This window comes from Cryptomeria japonica, chromosome 1 (assembly GCF_030272615.1).
Source record: "Cryptomeria japonica chromosome 1, Sugi_1.0, whole genome shotgun sequence".
NCBI lineage: Eukaryota > Viridiplantae > Streptophyta > Pinopsida > Cupressales > Cupressaceae > Cryptomeria > Cryptomeria japonica.
Window position 1 is genome coordinate 436,356,928 of NC_081405.1, and position 24,036 is coordinate 436,380,963.

Consider the following 24,036-nt stretch of genomic DNA (forward strand, 5'->3'; position numbering starts at 1 on the left):
ACAAAATGAAACAAACAAACAAAAACAAAAAGGGAAATAGGCATGCAGCAAAGATAAAACACAACAAACATGCAAACCCAAACAAGCAACAAAGCAATCAAAACAAAAACAACTAATCTACTATATTACAATAGGTCAAGCTTTACTAGGGATTAATTGAAATAGTGCTTGAGGAACTAACCATTGATGGGAAATGGTACAAGTTCTCTAGTCAAAGAGATTAACCTAAAGGTGTTCTCTGCTAAAATTTTGGCTATCTGGTAATGACCTAACCACAACCTTTAAAACTTGTGGTGATTAACTTTCTTCTCCTTGTTCTTATCCATAAGAGAACTAGGTCAGAGATCTGAAAGTCTTTCACCTTGGCTCTTTTGTCAAACCATTGCTTAACAATAGCTTGATGCTTGGCGAAGTGTGTCAGGGTATTAATCCTTTTCTCATCAAGTTTTAACAAATTTAGGAGACGAACCTCTACTTGATCCTCAATTTCAAGTTCTTTCATTAATTGGAGGACAGGTATTTGTAAATTGATTGGGAAAATGAGAGTTTATCCATAAACAAGGTAATATAGAGAAGTTCCTAGGGTGACTTTGATTCTAGTTCGATCAACCCATAAGGCGTATCTCAACTGATTGTGCCAATCCCTAGGATTTTTCTCAAACATCTTTTTAATGACATCTAGGATGTTCTTGTTCATGGATTTAGCTACTCCATTACCTTGCTGATAGTAATTGGATGATAATTTTAATATCACCTTATACTCATATGACCATTGTATCAACTGTGCAGAAGTAAAAGCAGGGCTGTTGTCACATACCAAAGCGAAAGGCATACCAAACCTAGTGAAAATGTATTCTTCAATGAATTTCATAACAACTTCCGTAGTAGCATTTTGACATGCTATGGCCTCCCTCCATTAGGTGCAATAATCCATTTCTATAAGAATGAACCTATGTCTTGCAGACAAATTAGGATTAATGACACCTACAAAATCCAATGCCCATTGGGTGAACGGTCTTACCTCAAACACTGGTTGGAGAGGCATGGCGAGATTACTCTCTCTGGAAGCTGCAGTTTGGCATGTATGATAGTGATGAACATGCTCATGAGTATCTTTAAAATACTAGGCTAGTAATATCTAGCCTTAAAAATTTGATGTGCAATGGCATCTGCTAACCCATGACTTGTACCATACTTCCCATGGAACTCCTCGATCATTTTATGGGCTTGTTGATTATCAAGACATCGAAGGTAAATACCTTCATAGTTTTTTATATAAAGTGACAAATCCTTGATCATATAATTGGCACTTTTGAGCCTTAAATCTCATCTTTGCGTGGTTGTCAACCCCTTAGGACACTTGTTATTTAGCAAGATAAAAATAAAATCTATGTACCATGGGTCCTAAGTGAATGAGTGCAATGTATACTACTGGCATTGGATTTAAGGGATATCAGCCGCCATAGCTTGAGACAAACCCTGGCCTCTAACTAGCTTCATTGGATGCATCTCTAGATCAACCTCTTGTAAAATAGCCATTCATTTCCCCCAACATTCTCCTAGATCTGATTGCATAAGCAGTGACTTAATTGCTTGGTCAGATACAATCGTGTAGATTTTACTACTTAGGATATAATGTCTGAACTTCTTGACTGCTCTTACCAAAGCAAAAACTTGTTTCTCAAGAGCATAATATCTCACCTCAACACTCTTGAAAGGGGAGCTCATGAATGTGATGGGTTTCTCATCCCCTGCTTGCCTATGTATCAAAACAACCACTCTTGAGTGTAATGAAGTAAAAGAATATATATAAAATGATAGAGTATAGTCAGGATTAGTTAATATAGGAGCTTTAGCGATGGACTTCTTGATCTGGGAAAAAGACTCTTTTGCTTCAGTAGTCCATTCAATCTTAGCATCCTTCTTCATCATTTCATTTAAGGCTTGACTATCTCTACAAACATGGTGATAAATTTTCTGACAAAATTAATCTTCCCAAAGAAAGATCTCATCTCCTTTTTACTGCCAGGAATTTGTAGTTTCAACAATGCTTCTACTCAATCTGGGTCTATAGATATCCCTCTTTCATAGATTACATGACTGAGAAGCTTTCCTTCAAACACCCCAAATACACACTTCTTGGGGTTAAGGGAAATCCCATATCTTCAGCATCTCTCCAGAACTTTACGAAGGTGGTTTAGATGATCTTCTCTAACTTTGGAAAATATAGTCAAGTCATCCATATATATAATAATACATTTGCCAATTGGATCTTTGAAAGCCATATCTATTGCTCTTTGGAATGTTGCTCCAACATTAATTAATCCAATTGGCATCCTTCGGTATGCATATGTCCCCCACTTCATAGTAAACACTATTTTAATGTGGTCTTCATGGTTCACCAAAACTTGGTTATATCGAGAATAACCATCTAGGAATGATATCATGTGTGAACCACTAACTATCTGTAATACCTCATCTAAGGAAGGGAGCGGGTAATTATCCTTTTGCAATGTCTTATTAAGATTGCAAAAGTCAACACAAAGCCAAATTTCCCCATTCTTTTTCCTTACTGGCACCAAATTGGCAACCCAAGTTGAGTGACGTATCAGGAAAATAATCCTAGGAGAGAGCAACTTTTGAACTTCCTTGAAAATCAAGGGTTCTATCAATGAATTGATTGACTGTTGCTTCTATCTGAATGACTTTATATTGGGTTTCAAAGGTATAACATGAGTGATTATTGATGTATCAAAATTTTTTAGATCTTTGTATCCCCATGCTATAACATCAATGTACTCTTATAAGATTTTTAGAATTTTCTCTTTCATTGGGAGTACAAATCTTCCCAATGTACACTATCTTCTCTTGGCCTTCTGGACCAATATTATGTGGTTTGTATTTCCCAGCATCTAAATCCATTGTCAATCTCTCTTTTACCCTGGGATCAGAATAAGAAAGCCTCTCTAGAGTGAACATACTCTTGGGAATAACGTTTGTAGGACAATTCATAATTTCTTTGTCACCCCCTTCATCAAGATCATCTGATCTATCCTTCTCATCAATGATTTATTATTCAAAGGCCCCTGAATTGGCAAGAAAATCTAGAATGTGGGTATCATCCTCAAAGACTTGAAAGTGTTTGATGGTAGTAAGTACAACAAGTGTGGAGACCAAATCTATGGAAAACTTCTTCAAAGGAGATTGGCTCACTGGTTCTAGTGTACTTGCTGCCACAACCAATGCATCTGATATCCCATTTACTTTCCTGGGCACCAGCTGAATATTGAAAGCATCAAAATCCTCATCCAACCCCCATACTCTATTCCTATATGCTTCTAACCTTTTGTCGTGACATGCATATTGGCTTCTTACTTGCTTAGCCACCAATTAAGAATATCCTTGCACTCTTAAGAATTTTGCTCCCTTCTTATGAGTGAAGAGTAGTCCTCTAATTAAGGCCTCATACTCTATCATATTATTAGTGCAAGGGAATTGGAGTCAATAGGAGGCTAGAAAGGTTTTCCCTTTAGGACTTATTAACTCTACACCTGCTCCACTACCTTGCTTAGATCTAGACCCATCAAACTTTAGAAACCATACTTCATCTTTTAATCTCTTTACATTCTTCACCTTAGGATCAGTGATCAAATTAGTTTCTAAAGGTAGTTGTTGTCCCTTGGGTTTAGGGTCTTTCAACACCCGAGGTTGTTCAATTACAAACTGCAAGAGTAATTCAAGGGGATTAGGAGTGGACTGTTCTACTTGAGGCTGTACTTGAGATTGAGTTTCTTCATTCTCCTGCTTAGGTAAAATATCCTCATTATCTTGTTTACCAATCTCAACGATGAGGATCTCCTTGTTGCATTGTCCTGGCTAGGAAGTTTCTTTTATAACATTCACTGTTTGGGTTATTACTCCCTCATGAATTGGAATTTGAGTTTCTTCCACATTGATGACATAATCAATGTCCAAACATGGGACTAGGCTCATCAACTTCATAACCTCATTCTAACATGGGATACAAGATATCTCTGAGTGCTCCTCATGATGTATTCAACACCATTTTGGAAGCAAAAAATCTTGTACTTTCATAGTATCCCCTAGAAAATACATCCCTTATTTTACTATTGTAATGAAGCCTTTGACTCGCCCTCTATATGTGGTCATATCTGCTTGACAAAACTAGGGAATTGCAGGTGCAGAGAAAGTGAGGATTTCATTTACTCTATAGACTCCTGGACTCACTTCAACATATGCCACCTCATTGGGAGCTCCATAATCTGTGACCAACTTCTTTAACTTGGGTTCACTATCAATTTGTATCTAGTTACTCACTCCCTTCGATGGAAGCCATAAGTATGTAAAACAAGTTGAGAAGTAGCCTCCCAAATTTTTTGACCAATCCCTATTGAGAAGCATCCCAAATACCTCTGAAATATCCACCACTTGAATGTCAATGTAATGGGATACATAGGGATCAACACCCAACTGGATGTATACACCTTTTAATTATCCAATTACATTAACCTCAGTCTTGTCCAATTATACCACCTTACTATTTGCACGCATCGGCTTGAGACCAAGCTTTTGACATATAGAGTATGACAGTACATTTTAGGAAGCACCTGAATCTACCAAATAGTTGTGCAGATTCTTTCCACATATCCTCAAACTAAGTAAAAATGGTGGGTTCTTAATTGCATCTCTACTAACATTGGTATTGACTTCATTTAGATCAACGATCTTAACCTTGTGACTCTGAGACTTCAGTAGTTCAAACTTCTTAAGGAGAGCCTTCTTTTTCTCAGGGAAATATCTCAGTACCTCCATTAGGGACATAGTGGTGGCAATCCTCTCCATCTCCTTGGTAACATCAAAAGATCCATTCAAAACATATTCTTTCCCTTGAGTTTGTTTAGGATGTGCTCCTTGAAAAGCCCGAGGAGGGGGAGGATTGTTACTTGCGTTTGCATCGGGAGGTACAAATCCACCCTTTGGGGGAGGTGGTTCTATTAATGGAGCCTTGCCTTGACTCCTAAGATTGTAATTATTTATGGTCTGAAAGGCATGAGAATCATAGACATACGGTTCATCTTTAGCTTTAGCTTGAAACCCTTTACAAAATAACGTATCACCCAACATTGTAGCATTTACTTCTCAGGTTCTTCATTAGAGCAATCCTTTGGTTGAGAATCAGCTTGAGTGATCCTTATGATCTTTTCAAACTGGGCACAATTAACCTCAGAATGCGCTGTTGTATCATGCAACCTACACCAATTAGTCAGTAAATTCATATCAGCAAGGTTAACATTTTGTGTGTTATTTGGGCTATCTCATGCGTCAGGATGATCATGGTTCACCCCACCGTTGTTTGGACCCGTGTTCCATTACCTATTGTATGGATTGTTGTTATACCTTTGGTTTTGGTTTTGATTGTTGTAGTTTCTCTGATTATTGTATGATTGGGGTTGGTTGTATCCTTCGAGAGGATTCATCTTCAACTGGCTCAAATCTGAAGTAACTTGTGAAATCATTTTCTTTAATGCTTCTACTTTAGCGGATATATGTGATCCTTTATTCTTAAGCGTCGTAGTTGGAGATTGGATTGCTATGTGAGAATTACTAAATTGTTGATTTGCCCCTTGTACTTGACCAATATATTGTGTTTGAGTGGGAGCTACATTGGTATTAGTTTGCTAAGTTAAAGCTTGGGTAACAAATTGTTGATTAGCCTAAGGTTGAGAGACATAGATTGGCACTAGGTTCATTGTTGGGGCTCCTATAGGTAAAGGTGATGGTACCCTGAGGAGTTGGTTATAGTTCCCTTGATTCACTCCTATGGGTAAATTATATCTAACTCCCCCTAGTGTTTGGTTCAACTCATGATTCATTTGATCGCCAACACATAGACCTTTCCCAGGGTGTCCCTTTGATCTTCAAGAACACTCTTTTTGATAGACATAGTGGTCCATGGGTCAATAGCTCTCAGATACAAGTCAATTTCTACGTTGGGTGCTACTTAGTAAGGAGCCTATAACCTCTTAAATTACCTTTGAAAGCTAGTCTTAAAATTTATTAAAGGTTCATTTGGTGACTTCTTAAGAGAAGAAAATTGATGGTACAATGTTCTGGGGTCAACATACACATGGAATTGATCAATGAAAGATTTCTCCAAAACATCCCAGCTAGTGATAGAATTTGTTGGTAGAGTCAAATACTAATTATATTCATTCTCCCCAAGTGAATATGGGAAGAGTCAACATACTACATATTGGTGTTTAATGTGTTTGCAAATGACTGCATCTTTGAATGCTTCAATATGCTCATTAGCCATCCTACCCCCCAAATAGTAGAATTTACTACAAAATTTATCTAGGTTTCTAGGTAGGTCATGTATACCCCCTCATATAGTTCCTAGTGGAATGTGGTCTTGGTTAAAGTAGGCCATTGAAGGTGGTAATGATGGATGTTGAGTCACGAAAGGTGCAACAATAGGCTGAGGACTAGGGATCAATTGATCTTCTATGTTGGGTATGGATGACTGCGCTGGTGAGGATGTTGAAGACTCTCCCTTAGCTTTATTTCTCCTTTTCCTAGTTGCAGATCCTAACTCTACTAAGTTGGATGGCGAAGAACTACTCCTAAGGATTGTATAGAATCTCTTGGGAGAGAAAGATGATATATGATCCAACTTAATACCTCAATTTATTGGTTGTCGTGGTGGTTGTGAGTTTTCTTGTGGAAGAAGTTGCCTTTGTGCCTTTGCTTCTATACATATACCTCTTTGTCTTTCATTGTCAAGGACTTGTCATGCTCGCAACCACTCACTATAATCCCTTGTACTGTCCCAGGCAACATTATATAGTTGGGAAACAATGTTGTCTTTCTCATAGTTGAGGTGGGCTTGTGTGAATGGTATAAGTCTGTCTCCTAGAAATACCATATGTGGTTAATTGATGAGGGGACTAGTAATGGGTCCTCCTTCTAGCGCTAGTTTCTATTGATGACTATTTTGACATACTCTCCAATAGTCAGGTAGTAAATGTTAACACTCACCACCTCTCCTCAAAAGCAATAAGTTTTGGGGAAACAATCACTCCAGGTCTCTATGGTCGAGTCTCGACGGTGATGGGTAGCCCAATGGTTGATGCAGTTGTACCTGTTAAGGGGTCTACTGGTTGAAATGAAATCCCACTAATTGTCAATAAATTAACTTCATTTATTTTTATTTTTATGATTTTAAGATTCTTCTAGAAATAAATTGTAAGAGATAGGGAAACAAGAAAATAACAATGAAACAAAATCAAAGACAACTTAACGAACTACTTAATTAGTACTCTACAATCCAAATATCATCAAATATTATACAAATCAATAGTCAATAACGGACCTCCAGTAAACCTACAAAGTTAGCAACCTTACAGACATGGAAAGAATATCACCACAATATTGTCTATCCTAGTAATTATCATACACCACTTACGTGCATAGCATGAGTCATAAAGCAATAAATAGAAGATCAGAACACATTGCTGATTTCAAACAATAGACATTACCAAATTACAAAGAAAAAACTCGTAGAACATATGCATAGATCAGACAATCTATAAGCTACTTCTTGTATTAATTTCAAAGAATGGGTAACAAAAATAACTCAAGTTTGTTGGATTTTGCCAAGATCAAGAGGTCAATGAAATGTACAAGATAGAGACATAATATGGGACAAGAATAAACTGTATTCTCATCAATAGAAAATGATCAATAATTGTTGTTACATACAATGTAGATAAGCCTGCTTATATAGGCAAGGCTAGGGATATGTATGAGCACACAAATATGACATGTGGCTCAATAAGAAACAAGGGTAGGTAGGAAATAGATGTGGGTAGGTAGGAGAAATAATATAATATTCCACATGAGGTGGATCACCCACCGAAGGTGGAATTATCACTCCACAATAAGTGGATATGATAGTGTAATAACAAGATCAACACCATAAGAGGTGGAATTTCTCCTACACACACTATCCCAATGTGGCACAAACACCCAAGTGTCTCATATCCAAACTACTATGAAATGCATTATCCTAAGTAAACTTAAGTAAGTGTAATAATATCCATGATGAATAATTATTTACACCAACACCCCCCCTTAAGTGCAACTTAGGGGAATGCACTTAAGTCTACAATGCAATTAAGCAATGCAAGATGGGTCCCGGCTACGAGGCCATGTTAGGTACCCATGCACAAATGCAAATGCATGCAAACCAATGCAATGAAATCTCTCACAAAGTGGGGAAAGAGAGAAAAACCCAATGGGAAAAAACCCTCCCCCAAAAAGAGAGATGAAAGCTATACAAGAAACTCTCAAAGAAGTATGTGAGGAACAAAACCCCATGTGAGGAAAAAGTCCCCCCCATATGAGAGAAGAAGAGAAGTCAAACTGTGATCCTCCCTCAATGAAGAATCTGCACCAATGATAGAAGCTCGATGTATGAAGAAACTGCTCCACGAATGTCGAACAACATTCCTCCCCTTAGGAAGAAACAAAACCAAAGGTGTATCCATAAAGTCTCCCTAATCATGAAGGGAAGATGGATGAAGAAAACTCATGATGAAAGGAATCTCTGAAAACTGCTCAAGTGTCCCCATGTCGATGCTAAAAGATACCCCTTCCAAAGGTGGTAAACTGTGCCACACTGCTGAAAAAGGAACTCCAACATCTAGTGGAGATGGATGTAGAACAATATCCAAAGACTCATGTGTCTCCTCAAAACATAAAGAAACCTCCTCCAACTGCTGTACATAAGTATCCACAATCATGTCAACCTCGAAAGAATGATCATGTAGAGAATGAACAAGAGGGTCAGAGTGTGCCCTCGCAACAATCGAAGAAGGATCATCTTCATCAAAGAGAAGATGTATGTCATCAATGATGTCTCCCAAATCTGCAATGTAGGATTCCACAAACAAACCTGCAATATCTGTCATGTAATCATCCCATGAATCTGAAGCTGGAAGACAATGAATATCCTGCTGCACTGAATCACATGAAGGCAAAACTGTCGCACTATCCACATAATCAGGTGCAATAGGTGATGTGATATCAATATGAGAAGATGAAATACAAGACTCAAGAATGGGGTCACATGTGAGAATCCCCATGTTCAAGTGTCCAAAGTTCTCCTCAAAATCTGAATCATCATAATAAGTGTGATCATCATGTGTAGAATCATCAAATGTGAAATCATCATCATCAACAAAATTTGAAAAGGTGTATAACCGAGATGCATGATCAACCACCCCAGTTGCAATGATAGCTCTAGTCTCCATGTCTCTAATGAAAACTGAGTCAGGTGTGAACTCCACAACTCTCTTAGTTGTGCCATGTGTGATTTGATAGATAGAAAGGAGATTGTTTGTCAAGTGGGGTACACACAACACATCATTGAAGGAGTTATCCCCAATGTCAATAGATCCTTTCCCAATCACATCCATGTATGTATGATTGCCCATCAAAATCTGTGGCATGGTGCAAGGCTCAAATGTAGAGAACATAGACTGTGAAGATGCCATATGATGAGAAGCCCCTGAATCTAGAAGCCATCTCTCTGAAGTATGATTTGTTGTAGCACATAGAGCTTTTCCTTTTCTTGTTCCAAAAGAGTGAGTCTTTCCACTTGTAGAAGCCATGAATGCTTGCCCTTTTCCTTTTGAATGTGAGGAAGTGGAAGTTGATGAATCATCCTTCTTGTAGACTTTAGGCAAATCAATGTTATGCTTTTTGATGATATGTGTGAGTTCATCAATCTTCTTAGTATGGCAACGATGTTCCTCATGACCAATCTTTTTACAATAAGCACAAGTAGGTCTCTCTCTCTTTGGTGAATTATCTTTCTTGGAAGAGGATGAATCTCCTTGTTGTGGAGAAGATGGTGCTTTTTCTTTAGGCTTTGATTGCCATTTCTTCTTGTTTGAGTTGTCCTTTCCTTGATTTCCTTTGTTTCCTTGATTTGCCACTAATGCTTGAGACTTAGAAGAAGCCTTAAGAATGCCCATGCTTATCAACTTAGTTTGTTCCATCATCAACATTTCATTGAAAGCATCAAATGTAGGCATTTTGTAGCTTGAACCCATTGTCATCCTATGAGTTTGGAAACTAGAAACAAATGCTGCATATTCTTGTGGAAGCTTCCCTATCAAGTTGAATATCAATTGAGTATCCTTTTTATCAATGCCACAATCTTTGAGTTGTGCCCTCAACTCATTTGCCTTAGTGACATAATCTTGTATAGTATCAAAGTTCTTGGGATCTAACATGGTGAGATCACTATCAATTTGATATCCCCTAATCTCATCAACTTGACCATACAAGTCTTGAAACTTTTGCCAAGCATCCTTGATTAGAGTACATTTCTCAATATGAAAAATGAGATCCTTTGATACATACTTTCTTAAGGTACCAATTGCCATGATATTTTTAGTGAGCCAATCTAAGTGACCAACTGGATCAGCCTTAGGATCAGCTGGAGCAACAATAGTTCCATCAATGTAATGAGTGAGTCCTTTTTCCATAAGTTTACTCCATGCATCAATTTTCCAAGTAGCATAGTGATGTGGAGTTAAGAGAGGAAACTTAGAAGAACCCATAGTAGCAAAAAGGAAAGAACACAAGAGCACAAAAGCACAAGAGACACCCCCCAAATTCAATCAATCAAAGTACCCCACCTAAAGTGATGATTTTGGCACTTTATACTTAGTGCGATTACAATGAGCCACTTGCAAAACAAGGCAAAGTGGGCTTATGATGCAAGTTTTACAACTTCTCAAATGAGATACAAGAGACTTTAATCAATAGTGCAATGAATCTAACTGAGATTCAAGCAAATATACAAGTACCAAGAGAGCCAAAAATGGCCAAGATCTGAAAGTACAATTTCTACTTACAATGACATCAATCTAATAGTATCATGTGAAAGTAGATGAAAAAATACGCACTTTCAAAAAAAATGGCACCTAAAAAGGAGGTCGGATGACCCCAAACGAAGCCTCTGAAGTTGCAAAAAACTGGGATTACTCAGGGACAGTCACCAAAAACTGCATTTTCTGAAAAATCCATGCATCAAAATCAAAAAATTCTTACACCACTACGGAGAGCACGAAATTCTAGCCCATTTCAAAAAAAATTGCACCCAAAAAGGAGCAAAAATGAGCAAGTTATGGCCATTTGAAGTTGAACTGCAAAATCAAAAATGCAAATGAGAGGGGGTCCAAAAATTTTGAAACCCTGCTGATGTGGCACTGACGTCAGCAATTTACTGGATTAAATTTGACGGCCGTATGACCATCACCAAAACTTCGCTCCCTGGCTGACTAGGCGTTCGTACCGTATGGACAGATTGCGTGGCAAGCTGACTGTATATTCCGTACTGTACGGATGCTAATTTGGCAGGGTGCCTGCGTTCTGTACGGACTATCTGCGTGGCTCGCTGACGTGACAGATGGTATGGTCTACGTGGGTGTTGACTCGGCATACAGATGGCAGTTTCTGGCCACGTGGCGCTGTCTGATCTACCTGGCGGTGCCGAAGGTTTCACAGTTGTCAGAGCCCGGCGAGATCTGTGTGTCACCGGCAGGGTCTATGTGTCGCCAGAGCTACGTGGGAGGAGATGAGCGGTGACCGGGAGCGGACGGGCGGAGCTGGGAGCTGGGGAGGCGGGGGTGGCGCCGGGAAGCGGCGCTAGCGGAGAACCTGCGGTGGTGCCGAGATCTGCTGGCTCGGAGCGGCGCGGGCCGGGGGTTTCTACCAGCGGGTACCTGCAGCATCCACGGTGGGAGGCGTACTGTACGGCCGGCGAGTGGACTGCAGCGACAGGTACTTTCTGCGCACAGGTACACCTGCGACCTGCGGGTTACGAGGTTACGGGGGTCTGCGGACCCCCAAACAAATGCCCTTTTTTTTTTGATTTTTTTGCTTTTTCAATTTTTTTTTTGATTTTAAATATTTTGAAAAAATTTTCTGAAAAAGGAAAAATAAATTTTTCCAAAAAAAATAATTTTTTTTCGAAATCCGTACGCTATAGGGCAAAAATGGAGAAAAAAGTTTTCTCACCAAAATAGGCCAACTTTATAACCAAAATTCATGGAAACGGCCTTCCGGACGCAATGGTGAGGTCGGATCTAGTTTAGGATGCCTCCAAAAGATGCTGCTCCTCAGATCTACCTCTTGACATCACAATAATGCCTCTTCAAGACGAATCAATGAAGCTCCAAAAGCTCTGATACCATGTTGGATTTTGCCAAGATCAAGAGGTCAATGAAATGTACAAGATAGAGACATAATATGGGACAAGAATAAACTGTATTCTCATCAATAGAAAATGATCAATAATTGTTGTTACATACAATGTAGATAAGCCTGCTTATATAGGCAAGGCTAGGGATATGTATGAGCACACAAATATGACATGTGGCTCAATAAGAAACAAGGGTAGGTAGGAAATAGGTGTGGGTAGGTAGGAGAAATAATATAATATTCCACATGAGGTGGATCACCCACCGAAGGTGGAATTATCACTCCACAATAAGTGGATATGATAGTGTAATAACAAGATCAACACCATAAGAGGTGGAATTTCTCCTACACACACTATCCCAATGTGGCACAAACACCCAAGTGTCTCATATCCAAACTACTATGAAATGCATTATCTTAAGTAAACTTAAGTAAGTGTAATAATATCCATGATGAATAATTATTTACACCAACAAAGTTCATAACAATCTGCAAAATAATCTAAAATTTCTAAGTGGGCCTCAAATCATCAATTTGTGAACCCTTACAATTAAATCAACTCCTCAATTTATAGAGTTTTCTTCTGTACTTTCCAGGAAATAAACCTAATCTAAATTAAGAACTCAAAAGCTAGGAGTCACAGTTAACTTGCAAGTTTTTGCCTCTATACTCTAGTTAAATACTACAAAATGGAGGTTAGGTGAGCACTACGAAGATCATGCTGTATGAACCAAGCTCTCGTAGTCATGCAAAATTTTTCTCAAAATTGGAACATGAGTTGGAGATGTAGTTGGAGTACCAGTGGGGAAGTCAGGCAAAAAATCCTCTGAAAAGTCATGCTATCTTTAGTGACTATGTGTTTATCTTCTACTTCTTTTTATAGGACTTATCATTGTTGATGATACACGCAACTACCTCGGCAGGAGGATCAACAACATGCTTTATTATGAATTTATACTTTTTCAAAACTTCCTCTACATTCTTTCTTTCCTTCTCTAACTCCCCTAGTGTCTCTCTATCCTATTGACATCGTGTTATTAAATATGTATATCTATCTATCAATGCAACAATAAACTAAGCTGGAGGACCCAAATGATGGGCCTCATATGCATCCCACTGGTTGAGTATCTTCTCTTCTTCCATAGCTCTTGCATTGGTTATCCCCAACCCAAAAACTCTGAGTAACTATCTTACAAAAACCTCATACTTTTCTACCATCTTGAGGAGGGGAACTCGAATGTTTGTTACATCCTTCACATACTACTAAAGCATTTCCATCTTCAACTCCAAAATGTATGTGTAAGACTGCAAATTCTTACAACTGTCTCCTCCCAGGAGGTCCTCCTCTATGATTACTTCTTCACCCAGATGCAAAACCTTACTCAATACCCGGAACTGCTTGGTAAACATGTTGATCTTCCGCTCCCATTGCTAAGAGCAAGAAGATAATGCTCCTCCTACCTACACCACCTCCTTGTATTCCCTCATGGTATTATGCAAAAATAGTCTAGTTTTGGATGCATTTATTTGTTCCCGTGATTTTTCTATGACGGGCACATGTCTTAGCTCAATGATTTTACATCTCCCTCTAGGAGTGATGTGGTTGAATGTAAATTATAATTTTTACAAGTATCTAAAGGCATGCCCATTTCTACCAACAACTGCTTGTACTACTCTAGTTGTGCTTTAACCTCTGCAAGGGAGGTGTATTCTTTCTTCATTCACTCCCTGACGATGCTGGTAGATAGTTCCAAGGTATCTAATTCCCCCCACTTTTTCTTCTTACCTAGTTTTACCTGAGACACTTGGTACTTTGGGGACCTTTGACCTTCTGCCTGGAGAGGAACTAGTACATCCACAACCACCTCACCAAAACCTGTTCTTGACAAATGATTCACAGTCTTGGCTTTCTTAACTTTCCTTGGTTCCTCAATGATCATCTATTGTAGTGGAACCTTTGGTAACACTACTTTCCTTTTCTTTTTCTTGAAGGTGAATTCTAACCATTGTGGCACATTCTTATCTTAATCACCTTCGTGAAGTGTGATGTTGGCAGTCACAATGTGCACATCCAAGTGCTCCTGTGCTTCATCTTTCTCTTCTTCCTTTGTGTGCTTAGGGCCTTGAGGTGAAGCAATTTGGTAGGCCAAACTAGTTTGGAGAGCATATCAACATCCAATTGTTGTTGCTTGTGCAACTCTCCTAACTTATCACTGACCTCTTCCCCAAATGTCTTGCCATCCTTATCCATTTCTCCCATACCTTTCTCGATAGCTATCTCTTTCAGGAGATCTTCTTGGTCCTATGGAGTTAATATTAATCTTTCATTAAGAAAATCTTCAACCTCATTTCGTTCTTTCTATCCTCCACATGGCTATTGTCCCATAGGTTGTTCCTCCTATTGGTCAGAGTGTTTCAATATTATGGAAACTTATGGTTTCCATGGTAGGTCTAAATGCCTGTGTCCTAGGATGCACTATTGTTGTATCAGCTAGTGGTGGTATAGGGGCATTATTAACTAGAGCTTGTGCTACAGCAGTAGATGGAGACTGAGTGGGTGCACTTGTCATATCAGGAGGAGGAGGTTGTGCACTTTCATCTATTTTTCCTTGTTCTTCTTCCTCCTAAGTGTTGTTTCCTAGAGTGTGTCCAATTGTCATCCTCACAAGAAGTACCTATGCTAGTAGCACAACACCCAACCCTTCTCTCACTCCAAAGTCTGCAACCTTTTTCAAAAGTTCAGATTTTCTCATTTGTTCCTTAACCTTCTTCATTAATTCCTTGGTACTCTATTTGGGTTCAACAACTTCATCTGGGTTAGAGGACGTGTTCTTCTAGGAACTAGACCTCTTTTTATGGGCATACTCCTTATAACTCCTTGATTGGGGCACACCTGAGGTAGATTCCTTCTGCTTCCTCTTTGAAGCGCTTGGCCTAACCCTAAAAATGAGCCACTGTCTAGTTCTATTTATAACCGTTTGAGTTATTCGGTCTATATCTATATCTTCATGTGCCAACCACCTTATGGGAGAGAGAGGCTTCTTTTCAATTTCTTGTTCTTTATATACATAATCTAATAGTTCTCCATCATCCCTTAGTTCTTTGGGAAGATTGGTTTCTATTCCAAAACTCCTAATCTGAGGTACTGACAACCTATAATAATTCTTTTCACTAACCTCAAAACTATCTTGGAGGTTTGCCCAAAAGTCCTCCAATCTAAGCTTGCACCCCTCATATGCTTTTGGCATGGTTTGTTTGAGCTTTCCATAGGGATCATAATACTCCCTTGCATAATTAAATTCTTTAAGATTTAGATCCTGGAGCTCCTTCTCTACCGTCTTTGCTACTTGAATTTTTGAGCAAGAGAAATAACCAATGGAAATTGAGAAATCTATTCCTGCCTTGTGTTTCAAGGACAAAAGGGATTGGATGCCAAAAATTTGCCTAACATATTCTAACAAAATGATGCGATCATTGCAATATCATGACAATAGTATAGGGTTCCCTATGAACCCACTAACCCTGGTATATGTAGAGTGCTAGTTTTTAATGAACCAACACGCCCATTCTCTGATGATCGCCATTACTTCAGGGCTTATCTTGTAACCTGTATCACCTATGAGTTTGATGATAACAGGGAAGAGGAAGGCATTGCTGATTCTTTTAAAGTGTGCCTTTACATTGTTTAGAAGGAGTTGTGAGTAATACTCCCAAACCTTCTTCTGCCCTTCCTCATCTCCCAGCTAGCCCTCTACCTATAGTCTCAGGAATTTAACTACTCAGACAACCACCTAGACAACACAGGAAGTGAAAAATATTTTTTTTGTTTGATGTATCTCCCTCATCTTCTTATGGATGTTATCGGAGAGAATTTTAGCCCAGTCAAAGTATTTCTTCCCTATAAGGATAGTTGTCATGAAATGGAACATCTAGGAATGGAAGTGCTGGCAATCTGGCTTGTCGAAGGCCTTGCTCAGCATGATGATCAAATCTTGTTTTGGCTCCTTAAAGTCTACCCCTAAAACATTTGTGGCTTTTAGCCCTATCTTTCTCTCCTCCTCCAACCAGTTCTCATTCATGTGCCTCTTGTTTGGGGAAATATTTCTACTCCATACTCTGAGGGCTTCTTCTTGAATAGTTAGGAGTACTTCATCCCTCATAGGTATGCCAAACACAAATCCCAACATATCTATAGACAAGTTAGTTACTGTCCTACCTTGACCATCTGTGCACTTTCTTGTATCTGCATTGTATAACTGTGCAACAGTCATGATGAATTCAGGAGCTTAGACTGATTGTGGGAAAATGGTTGCCTCTGCCAGGCTTGATCTCTTAATCCTTTGGAGTGGGGCATTTGGCCTTGGTCGGTCCATTTGTGTCTTAATATTATCCAACTCGATGTGCCCCACTTTGTGTTTGTCACCTATTTAATTTGGTCATCCAACTTTGAAATGTAAACCTATCCTTGATATTGATTTTTCATGGTTATGGGAAGTTTGTCTAACTCCTTGCCTCTCTTGTTGGAAGTTGGGTCCATCTAAATGCTCTGATCTACAAGAAAGAATCAAGAATTAATCCATTGTATATATAAAAATATCAATAATATCATCCACCTTGGGACTCTGGCATTCCGAGGTGAATAAATTCCGTGTAAGACAACTGACCTTGGAACTCTAGGGTTCTAGGGTTAGCAAGGGCTTGAAAAAAGAACTTCGGGACTCTAGGGTTCTGGGGTAGATAAAAGAATAGAGTTTAGAACTTTGGGGTTCCAGGGTGGATGAAACAAATGGATTTTAGAACTTTGGGGTTCTGGGGTAGATAGGAAAGGTTGACTTTGGGACTTCAGGGTTCCGGGGTAGATCAATATTGCACCAAAAAAAGATGTTTCAGAACTCTGAGGATCCAGGGTTTTAGGGTTAAAGTAGTTGCCCAATAAGAAAGGACCTCAGGACTCTAGGGTTATGGGGTTCTGAGGCCTGGGATAGTTCACCTCATCAATTTCAATATGATCCAAAACTTTGGGGTTCATGGGTTTCAGGGTAAAGGCATGACCAAATGAACTAACCTTAGGACTTTGGGGTTCTGGGGTTCTGAGGTGAAGAAAAACTACTCAACCCGGAACTCTAGGGTTCTAGGGTGAGGAAAACTAGGGCACACGGGAAAGAAACGTAAAATGAGGAAAACCTAAAAGGAAAATCTAAACTAAAAAATAAAAAGATCTAAACATAGAAACACAAGGAGGGAGAAAAAATCTACCAACTTGGTGAGAAAGACACACAAAACACTCGACAACATGAGGGTGCGAAGTCAAGAGGTCACACCTAGAAGCTCTAAAAAACTTGAATGCACAAATGAACTTAGAAAAATTTATTCCTCTTATTTATACCCCCCATCGAACTTCATCCATACGATCACCTTTAACAGGTTCTCGGGAGTTTGGGGTTCCAAACTTCTGAGGTGACAAAAAGGACAACAAAATCCACCTCGGGACTCTGGGGTGAATTGCAAAACAAGAAAAAACAAGGAAAAGACCTAGGGACTTTGGGGTTCTGGGGTAAAAGGGACAAAACCACCTTGGGACTCCGGGGTTTTGGTGTGAAAGAAAAAGCAACTTTGGGACTCTGGGGTTCTGGGGTTCCGAGGTTGTTAACAACAGAACAAGAAAAAATCGGGACTTTGGGACTACAAAGTTTTGAGGCTTCAACAGAAAAGGACAAGGCACGACTTTGGGACTTTAGGGATCCGAGGTTTCAAGGTTGTGCACAAACAAACCAACACCTACTTTGGGACTCCAGGGTTTTGGGGTAGGACTAACAAAAACAAACAAAGAACTCCTCTGAACTCCAAGGTTCCGGGGTTCCAAGGTGTCCGGGCAAAAACTGAAAAAAAAACAAAGCTAGAGGAAGCAAAAAGAGGGACCCATATTTTTCAAACAAGGAAACTAATGGGGTTAGGTATGCAGGGCATAAAACTATGTTCATTCACATTGATCATTTTGATTAAATTTTTAGATGCATTATTTTTGTTTGAAAGTTTAGGCAAAGACATAAAGTCATCAAGGGCATCATCCAATAAAGCATGGCCATAGTGATTGAAAGGCTTATCTTTGGACTCAAAAGGACACATAACATCATAGAGGGAATCATGGGAATCAACTATGTTGCTAGATCTAGTGGAGGAGTTGATAGGAATATACCCATGAGAGGGATCATTCAACTTATCTTTCTCATCACCATGAAATGGCATAGTAACAAGGTTGATTAACTTTTTGCAAAATGAAGGTTTAGAAGGCTTAGGGTTCAAAAAATCATCTAGAGCTTCATCTAATTCATCCTTACTAAACTCATAACCAACATAATTGCATACATCATCAAAAGCATGAACTTATTGCTAATAAAAATCTAACATTTTGAAATGAAAGTTGCATGAAAATTAAACACACAATGCAAGGAAAATGAAAGAAACCAATTTTTTTTTTCTCTATTTTTAAATTTTTTTTAATTTTTATTGTTTTGAAAGAAAATGAAATAAAGTAGATCTAGATCTAAAAATGCAATGTAATGCAAATTAAATTGGATTCATGTTGGGTTCACCAAAGATGTGTAGGGGAAAAAGTGAGACTAAGTATGGAAACCCTAATCCCACTCTCATACACACTCATGGAATACAAAAGAGCCTAGGGAGGTAATGCACATCGGCTACTTCTTATGAGAAAGAGAGAGTCATGGATTACCTCTTAGGTTTTCTATTTCTTTGCTATAAATGGGAGAGAGGAATGATGCAACATGCAATCTAACCTAGAAAGCAAGTAAGAAAACAAATCCTAATTTGAGAATGCAGATCAAAGAACAACTGAAACAATGTTGAAAAGTATAGATCAAAAGACAAAATTAGAGGTGCACCTATGTCTAAAATCTGATTAGAAATGTCTAGGACCAGGGTGCCACGCCACTGTCCTGATTCTGCAATTCAGGAGCTGCAATTGAGAGGAGGGATTCTTAGACCTGTGGATTGTTGTTCTGCCAATTCCTGCTGACAGAGGGCAGGACCAAGGCACCAGGCCCCTATCCTTGATAGGTTTTCTACACTTCTAAAGTTTTTGAGTGATGTAGATGCCTTTTCTAGACCTATACCTGCTTCCAGATTCCTATTACTGCACCTACAATCTGAAAATGGAAGGTTTAGGGTGGCTATATAGGGTTTTGCCATAGTCAAACCTCCATGTTGGTGATTTCCACCTCCACAAATAGCCAATAATATACTAAAAATGTGTGTGCAAGATCCTAAGAATGAAAGTAAACAAACTAGAGCAACCCTAAAGAGTAAACCCTAACCGCTTATAATTGACAAAGTAAATTCTCTAAATCCATAATGAAAAGTTATCTAAAGAATGAATATGAATGAAAAAGAATATTATACAAAGATCTAAATGATGATATGATGAATCAATAAGGATCTAGACAACTACTGAGAGGGGGGGGAAGTGAATCAGTAGATGCAAACTGGCATAACTTTCTTCATCAAAATCAAAGACAATCTCACAAGTCAATCACTGAACAAACTGGTTCAAACACTAAACTACAAACTGGAATAGCACTGATAGTTTATCGGTTTGACTGGAATATCAAAATAATAGTACAACAGATCTGAAACTCCCAAACCATTTAACCAATACATCAAAATACTTTACTAACAATAGTAAAAGCACATCGCAGATAACTGTTGGTCATCTTAACATAACTAAGTGGATTTAACAGTTAAGCAAATTAACCGTATCAAACATAATCACAAAAACCATTCACCACTTGACATAATGATTTTTGATGTGGAAACCCAAATGGGAAAAACCACAGTGGGGATGAATACCCACAAGTATTCTGAACTCTTCTGAAGTTTGCCTTGTTAGGAGCCAAGCCTATTAAAGCTTTACAAAATGTCCTGTTAAGAATAGATCCTATTAGGGACCACCCGGTTAAGGGATTGACTATAATGCCCTGTTTGAAGCAATGCCCTGTTAGGAGTAACCTCGATAGAGGATTTAAAATCCAAGCTAATGGATCACCTGGTTAAAGGATTTAGATAGCACTAAGCCTATTAAAGCTTACCCGGTTAAGGGATTTAACTATTGTAATTGTTAGAGAACATGGATTTGCTGATCTGGTAAATAACACTACTCTGCTTGATCAGATCCTTTTCATGCTCCTATCTTCCTTCACACATACTGCAGATACTCCTTCTGGTTTGGCAACCAATCACACTGACACTTAACAAAAATTGCCAACACTACAACAAAACAAATCATCGACCTTATAAGAAAAACAATAGGTCAGTAACACATCACAAACCTAAGATCTCATAGAGATTACAAACAAATCGGTTCAATTATGACCATTATATTACATATCAATCATTGTACATTGTACAAGACAACCTCGTTCGCTCCTTGATCGCTGCTTCATGGATTCCTACAACTCATCACATGGTTTCCACTTCATGCAATGTACTTGCTCATTCCCAAGATAAAACTATTATCTCTACGCACCAAAAACTACTTGAAACTCATCACATACAACATGCATATGTGGCATAATCATTACTGATCACCATTTGATTATAAACCGATACAACCGATTCACTAAGATCCATTGGTTAGGGTTTGACACATCAATAGGTAGGGTTACTGGTTGATCTCACTCCTTATAAACTAATACCAGTTTTGTTCACTTGCTCACCTACCGGTTGTAAAAAAACATCATAACAACATCATTACTAGTTATCATTGACATCAATGACAACACAATGGTTCATCAATGCAATCTTCAATCAAATGCCAACACTGAAAAACAACATGAAACCATACCCAACCCCAAGGGACAGGTACAAGCCAATTGTCAGTCGGTTATCTCCTATTGTTCTCCTACATCTTCAAAAGCCCCCAATTGATAAAATGATGCTTGATGAATGTTTGATGGATGAATGTTAGATATTGTTGAGGACTTCAAAGATCTACTCTTTCGTTGCAAAGGAGACTCTAATACTCCAAAAACCTGCTCTCCCATTCTTAGAAGAAGACCCCTTCAAATGAAGAAAGAGAGCTCTTAAGTATGAAACCATAGATCTTAATTTCATGTTTAGGTTGACCTAGGATTTGAATTTCACGTTGATATTTTGGGGTTAAGCATTATCATATCATAGGATTGTGCTCCCAAAATTTCGGAAAAAAAGTTGTGGACCATGTGCATTCCTACCACGGTCTGACCAACTTTTCAATGAATTTTTTAGGGCTGTTAGATATGATGATATTAGAGTGCATCCCAAAGTTACAACTGATTTCAAGATGTTTTGATATGCAAAATCAGGCCTAAATGGTCAAAATAAGACATAATTAGGGTTTCTAATTAGAAGATTCATTGGAGGAATAATACAAAAAGGGGCACACTTAGGGTAAAGGGCCCAACTTTGTAATGTGTAAAGTGATGAGACAAGACCTTAGATTTACTTAAATTCTTAAAGGGGAATGATCAATGCAAGATGCAAAACACACTAGGGCGGGTGCTAACCTAAGTGTAAAATTGTACCACCCTAGCAAGGGTGTACAATTTACGACACTACATATATGGCTTTGAGTGATAAGGGGGAGAATGTTCAACAACCATTTGCAAAGTTCAAACCAACAAAAGGTTTCATCAAATTCAATGATACAATCAACAACAACAATGTGAATGCTACAACATGTGCCTTCTCTTTCTAAATTTTTAAAAGAGAAAGACAGTTTACTCCTTTGAATAAATCTTTACATAGTATTATGTCTCAGTTGTTGCAAATAAATGTTATCAAACTTCCTCCTATAAAAATAGTTGACCCTTCTAAACTTGCACCCCTTATTTTGATAACAATTCCTTTTGTCAATTTCATCGTCATCCTAGTCATGATACTGAGAAATGTTTCACATTAAAAAGTAAGATTCAAGATTTAATTGATAACAATTCTATATCTATGGTAGGTGTGAATGATAAGGGAAATAAATCAGTAGCTCCTTCTAATCAAAATCTTAAATTTTTTATTGATCCTTTGCCTTCTCATACCTCTAACGTGATTGAGACTGAGTATAATTCTTTCTCCTCTGAGGAATTCACTTCTATGGCTCCAAACTTGGTAAATATGGTAGAAAAATAAGATATGCCTAAGGATTCTTGTATTACATTTGACCATAGTGAGACCATTAGAGCACTCGATGGCCCTTTATACATAGTTGAGAAGGTTAAGGATATCCCTTGTCGTGGCACTCTTATTGATCCTTGTTGCATGGTTAATATCATCACTGAGTAGTATCTCTTCACTTTATGATTACATAAACTGATCTATGATGACTCTAATGTGGTTGTGAAGTTATTTGATGGATTGTCTTGTCCTACCATTGGTTCTATCACCCTTCCTATTGAAGTTCACACTAAATCTATGGATGTCACCTTTGTTATCATTCCTTCTTCCGAGCAATTCATGTGAAGTTGGGTTACCCTTGGCTATCTTCCATGAAGGATATAGTTTATCCAATTCATAAGTATTTGAAATTTCCCCACAATGGTAAAATCATAACCATGAACCATAGCTTATTTTGCCCATCCGAAACAATCCCTAGTGTTCCTATTGATCTCTTTTGGCCTAAGCAATTTCAATCTCTTCCACAAAGGAGCGATTCTCTTTTCCAATCTTATAAAAATGGAAGAAATATACGATCTTATCTTTAAGTCAATCTAGATCTCCAACATTTGACTTTCCCATCCTTCTTGAAGATGAAATCCTCCCCCTAATGGATAGGACTAATCTTCCTCCTAAGGAAGATCTTCAATCTATTCCTATGGATGTAACTATGACTTCTCCTAAGAAGAAAAATAATATTCCTCCTAAGGTTAGACCTGTACCACCTCCCCATGATGGACCTAATATTCTTCCTTTATATGGCATAGTTCCACCTCATTTCTCTTATATAGAGAAGAGGCCTGCCTCTCCTCTTGTCCAACCTCAAAGACCTCAACCAAAACCTCCAACTATCAAAGAGGAAAACATTCATACTTCAACAAATGTTCCTCCTCCTTCTCAGCCTTCCACTAGGACTTGAAAAAATCATTGTGCGAGAGATTGTTAGAATCAATGACAACCCTAAAGACACTGAGAGGGGGGGGGGTGAATCAGTGTCTAACCGGTTTACAAAATACTTATATTTATTTAATACTTTGCATCCCAAAACAGTGTACCGGTAAAAAAGAATTAATGGAACAAATAAGAATAACAAAGATAGCATAGGGAACACACCATAACACAAGATATTTCATGAGGAAACCCAGTGTGGGAAAAACCACGATGAGATTTGTGACCCACAATATTTACTCACTGGCCAATGAATAAATACTATTTACAATGAGGGGCCTGCACATGCAAGGAGGCCAATAGCCTAGAGAACACTGCTCAATAAAGAATCACACTGACTACAAAATGGATTATCAAAATCCAGTACAATGGACTGCTTCAAAACAACATCTCCCATGTTGGGTTCAGTACCAGTTTAAGCTCAGTCAATAACCAAAACCTTCACTATCAACTATATCACCTTATACAAAATTTCCTTATATTTCACATCTATCTCCTTTCAAAAATGACCTAAAAGATCTCATACATATATGAGTCTATTACAATGTACCATGTTGGCTTTTACAAAAGATAATTACAATTCAAAACAAT